At 33.2% G+C, this 6,194-nt stretch overlaps 1 long non-coding RNA gene across 1 annotated transcript; it reads left to right on the top strand.

The window, feature by feature from the left end:
• Positions 1–905: 905 nt before the first annotated feature.
• LOC140955227 (uncharacterized) lies at positions 906–1,966 on the top strand. Its single transcript, XR_012169028.1, has 3 exons — positions 906–1,089; positions 1,563–1,674; positions 1,757–1,966. It is a non-coding gene; the product is annotated as an uncharacterized lncRNA (long non-coding RNA).
• The last annotated feature ends 4,228 nt before the right edge of the window (positions 1,967–6,194 follow it).

Below are 6,194 nucleotides of genomic sequence, written 5' to 3'. Positions count from 1 at the left end.
AGGCTGGAAACGAGAGCATTTCAAGTAAGTCTTTCTATTGAATTTTCGCATCCTTTAGTTTTATTAGGCCAGATTATGATTGGATAAATAGAGCTTTTATATTTTTTTTTAGGGTCAAAAGAGAGGAAGCCAAAATCACAGCATGGGAGAACCTGCCAGAAGGCACAAAGCTGAGGCAGAAATAAGGAAACTTGAGGTTCTTTTCTTCCCACGTGTTCTTGTCCTCTAATTTTTGATTAAAGTTAAGGATTAATCACTTAATGATCAGCCTGGAACGGTGCAGGAGAGAAGATACTTTTTTCTACTATTTCCTTTATGATCTTTTGAAAGCTTTTGCCTCTTACGTAATAAGATATTGGTGTTAGATAGAATATCAGAAAGTCACAACCTTTATTAGTTGCAGGGACATCAGATATCAGCACTGTAGAATATTGCGCTCAGATGTCTAAAATGATAAACTTGGCTACATTAATTGTACATCCTTGCAGTTTGATAACTAGGCAGGGGATACATCACATGATATGAAACATATGTTTTCTAAGTTTTGGGGTTTGATGAACAAAACTTCCATGTAGAATGATAGCCTTTTAGCCGTGCCTGAGTATTTGATTAACTGGCAATGAACTTTTTACCTGGACTTCTAACTTTTTCTTCCTCAAAACTATTCACGTTAATATAATATTGTATCATGAAAAAATACAAAAAAGAATCTATATTGATTGGTCACTGAGATTCAAGATTAATAGGTTCCAGCTTTAACCACTCATATTTGTTTCTATGTTTGTAAATTTTAGAGGCTTGTGCATTTGTGGCCTTAACTGACTCAATTTCAGATGAAACTTGAGAAAAAGAGATCATCGTCTATGGATAGAATTATGAATAAACTGAGAATCAGCTCAAAAAGAGAGCCCAAGAAATGCGGAGTCGGTACTAGCAAACCAAGCACATCAAGTTTCCACAAACTCTCGTAAAGCTATATCGTTCCGTAGAACCTGTCAAAAGGGTTCCCTGAGTGGTTGTTTCACGTGCCATGCTTTCTAATATCTCATCCAACTATATGTTCCTACGCTTTGATCGACATAATACCTGGTAATTACTTGGAAACTGCCTTTTGTTTTCAGTTTTTTTTTTTTTTTAAATTCTCACTTGTGCAAGATTTGGTTTCTTGTGAAAGGTTTTACCGAAAACCCCTGGCATACCTGCTGGCTCTGTCTAGAGTCTGAAGAGCTTTGCTACTTTTGGTCAAATATTGAAAAAATCTGTTGAACAATTAGTTTGTTTCCATTATTTAATTTGTCCATATAAATTGTACACGTAAATAGAGCCAGGGAGGTAGGGTGCTCTTGAGTTTAAAATGCTTCTAGTCTCATACAGAACGCATTTGGACATCCCATGATTTTGTTTTCGTTGTAGCTTTTAAGGTATATGTTTTTCCTTAAAACTACCTGGCGGAAAAGTTAGGGCTGGCATAGAACGTTTTGCCGTTCCTAAAGGTGAATCTGTATTTATAGAATACTAAGTCTGTATTGTGATCCTAACAACTATCTTGTAATTTGTTGAAGGTTTCTTATATCCCTGTCCAGGTCAAAGTGGAGGAAACTGTTGGCGCATGAAGAACAATTACTAGGATTAAGTTTTCAGATGGGACGCAAGACCCTGGATGTGACAGTCCTGGTATCAGAATTTCCATGAATTTGACTTATAATGATGAATTTCAGAGAATACACAGTTTTTCTGAAAGACGTATTTGTTTCAGATTTCAGCACACACCCTATAATTGCTGTAGATACAAGATACATACAAGAGCATAAACTTTTCTAGGAAGGAAAGCTTAAATTAAGCATGGCATTTACAACACATTCAAGGAGGCATGATTCTCCTGTTAAAGACCATGATTACGTCGCTATTATGGCCAAGACTTCAGAGTGAGAATAATAGTCTTTAATCATGCGCTTGATTTTTGGAATTTGATGCTTGATTGCTGATCACTTTAGATTACTTACCTTACATGCCCCCGTAAGATGGAGGAGCCATTGAGAGGTTTGATATGCAGTGTTAACACGGTGCACATTGAGGATCTTCATGGAGATCAATCTGAATGTGTTTCATTCTTGAGTGCTGAATGGGATTAAAGCCAAGATTTGTGGCGCCCAAATTATCACACAAGAGTGCTGGTGAAGCATTGATAAAAAGTCTAAATAAGTTCATTAAATAACGATGACAGCCATACTGTTTCAGAGGCTGCACTTGCAAGGGAGCGATATTTACTGACAATCCTGGAATTACCAGCCCTACCACCCTTAGCAGAGTGTAAACCAGCCTTCTCTATAATCTGGACCCTTTATGCAGGGGATCATAAAACTTCTAATCAGCTCCCAGACAGCATTCAAGAATTTGGGTATGGCGAAAAGCAAAGAGAAGTAGTTCTTGTCCGGCTCTTCTGTACCTGCATTCCCAAGAACCACTTGTAAGAGAAAACTTTGTCATCGAAAGGCGATCTAGGAACCGTGTCATTGCAATAGACGTACGTATCTCTCACTTTATTTTATACCATTTTCAGCTCAATATCTATCATATATTCCCAAATTGATCGTCCCCAAACCTTAGGTTGCCCCAAACGTGTAGACCCATTCAATCTCTCCAACAACCTAGTCTCCTCGTGTATAGTTAACTATATGGCAATGCCCCACCCGAACTGTGCCCTGTCTCTATACATTTTGTTCTCTCATTGTCCCTCAGCATTTGTCTAATTTCATAGAACGCATACAATTGGTCATTGATCTTGTTTCAATAATTTCCTTGGGCCAGTTAATGTTTTGCAGGCCCAGGGCTCTCATAAAGCTACGGTGGAACCTGACCAATTCCTTTAAGCATGTACCACGAGATATACACATCTGTGGCCCATCCAATGATGGTTCGGTCCTCTAAAGCTACCAGACCACACAACCTATAGGATTATTTTCATTTTTTAATCAAAGAATCAACCCTTTGGATATTCAATGTAAACCCTCCGGTCTAAAAAAAGGGGTAGCAGTTTTGATGTGAGAAGGGAGAGATTTTCAAATTTTCAATTATAGGGTTTATGTGATTTTTCAGTGAAAATGTTGTTTTGTTGAATGTTAGTTGATGAGGATGTTAAATGATGAGAATAACAACCACAATTGAAGGAAAAACTTAGACAAATATCATAAATAATTGTGCTCTTGTGGCTAGCCAAGGGGAAAATTAGGGAAATAAAAATTTTGTTTTTATTCCATGGTATTATATGTTTATTAGATTTCTTGGTGTGAGTAATTGTGTGTAGGAAATTAATATTTTTAGGGGAAGTGGTAAATGTGAAATTTTATGTGATTATAAGATATTGAAATGCTTATGGTTAATGTGGAAGTCTTAGAATTTGTAAATGAAGTAGAATGTTTGATGGAATAGATATTTGGCATGTTGTGATGATGTATGTGTTGGAAAATAATAGTTATTAAAATTAGGAGATTTAGAGAAACTTATATTGTTATGCGAAAAACTCGTGTTATTTGAGTTAGGACGGTTAATTGATATATGCAGGATGAAATCATGAAAGAAATTGAAATAAATCATAGGTAACTAGTATCATCGAAGGCCATCCCATAGGAGAAATATTGGGAGAAGGGAAAATTGGTTCAAATTTTATGATATTTAGGTTTATTAAATGTGTAGGTAAGAGAAATTGTATATGAGATAATTTTTTTTTTTTTTATGGTTTTAGTAGTGGTGTTAGTGGTTTAACTTTACTAGAAATTAACCTCAGAGAAATAAACTAATAAGGCAAATCAAAATGGTAAAATATAAATAAAAAGGCTAACTCTTGACCTTATATAGGTTGTCCACATTGCTAGCTTTTTTAATAATGTCTCGTTGATGAAAGGGGTGTTTGACCCTGTATTTGAACTAGTTTAAAAAAAATTATTTTTTTTATTTTAAATTATTTTTTTATTTTTATATCATTTTAAATGTGGTAATGTAAAAAATAAGTTAAAAAAAATATTATTTTGATAAATTTTTAATAGAAAGTACTTTAAAAAAAAAATTGTACCATTATCCTAAACACTCCCCAAACCATCCTAAAAAAACAAGATTTTAACAAGTCTCAAACCTAATGGCGTAGTATCCATAATGATAGACAATTAGAATTTTCAATGGCACATGCTATTAGTGTTCTCTCATGTATCTTCTCACCAAAACATTAGTTTCCCTTATATATTTAGAGTTGGTTTTGGTGACTTGGTATTGTGGTATCAATTGTTTTTTTTTTTTAAAAAAAAAAATTGTTTGGAAATGCATCAAAATAATTTTTATTTTATTTTTTAAAATTTATTTTTGACATCAACACATTTTAATGATTAAAACACAAAAAATTAATTTAAAATAAAAACAAATTAATTTTTTCATAAATATTTTTTCCACCATAAAAATAACGAAATAAACAGGCTCTTAGTTAGCTAATCACGATTCCCCTGAACCATCCAACATAACAACACTTATAGGAAATGGAATGACAAGACATATTATGGGACTATAGAGTGCATTTGAAGGATATGTGTACCACCCTGGTTACATGGTGTATCATAATGGATTGTTCAATACATGAAAAAATATCAAATCTTTATGCAATTCACATCATAAAGACTAATTGGGGGGCAATTGATGGGCCTAGGGTTTTATGCATCTTAGACCAGGCTTATGATACTTTTACATGTTTGGATCTGTTATGGACGCAAGCCTAATACCGATATGGTTTCCTAAGCTTACCTGGATGCAAACAGCCTAAACTAGACCTATATGACAACTAACCCTAATTTAAGCTTGAGGTACCTTGGTGGCTGAATACCTGTTAAGGCATGCACCAATATTTTGAGCTTAGAGCATTATTGGTGGTCTAATTCATCCAAGACAATATCAATCTCCAAACTAGATGAGATATTGCCTAAAATTCATCCCTAATCTATATATTCCTCGAAAGTGTCCGGGTGCACCTAAACACACAACTCTTTGGTTAAATCTGGTTTATTCACCACCAACCAAGGAAACAAAATATGCATGTATTAAATATAAACATCACCATTAGACCTGTGTCACTCTAAAGATTGGTCCAACTCTCTTCATCTATTTAAAGATGGCAATTTCTTCATCAATGGATACCAATCTAAATTTACCTGAATAAGTACGATGTTTTATAAATATTTCGGGTCTGATTTAGGTTGAAGTGTAAATAATATCAATAAATTTTGAGTGTAGGTGAGTAATGAAAAATGAACCAAAACTGGGATCATTAGCAGTTGAAATCAGTAGCAATAACAACCTCCTTTCTTGATTATCACTTCCACCTAGTTTCAGCTATCATTGTTGATATATTCAACATCTAATCATGCATAAATCATTTTTTTCACTCTTAGTTTTAAAGTGTTATTCATCATGGCCTCTACTTCATGCCTTCTTTCAAATCTTTAAAGGTATTAATGATTTATGTTTAACTCATTTCTCTTAAATCTATTTTTAGTTCAATTGAGATATGTATTTTTCAAGGATGAGTCTTGGTTTGTTTAAAGTTTGGTTGCAATATAATGTTAAAATGTTGTTGTTTATTTCTCTTTTAAATTTTGGTATTAGATAGAGTTTAGAATATCAAATAGCTTAGGAATTGTAGTTTTTATAGAAAAGATCCTAAATAGAAGAGAGCCCAACCTCTTTATTTTTTCTTTTAATTTTCTAGTATTTTTTTTAATATTATTTTAGTGGGTGTGAATCTATGGAATAAAATCTCAATTATATTTTTATTTGGTTGATTTTTCATATTATTAAAAATGGTTTAGATAGTTATGAAAGATTGTGCAGAGGGTCACAACAGACAACTAACATAACCGTTTTATGGAACTAGGATTTCTCCATTATAGAATAGGCTAGGCTCCAATATGGTTAATACGTACTTCTCTATGCATTTCATCTATGTATTTCTTGCTTATTATTATATGTTAATGTCATAATTAATTTATCTATGTTTTGGTAATAGGTATCTAAATACATACATTTAAACTCAATCAAGTTGGTTTTGAATATTCAATTACATATCTACCAAATAATAAGTCAAGTATGAGTAGTAGTTTTAAGTTTGAGTTCGGGTATGGATAATATCAAAACTCAATTTATAAGTATTCATTGAC

This window comes from Populus alba, chromosome 2 (genome assembly GCF_005239225.2).
Source record: "Populus alba chromosome 2, ASM523922v2, whole genome shotgun sequence".
NCBI classification, from domain to species: domain Eukaryota; kingdom Viridiplantae; phylum Streptophyta; class Magnoliopsida; order Malpighiales; family Salicaceae; genus Populus; species Populus alba.
This window is presented reverse-complemented; position numbering and strand designations above follow the sequence as displayed.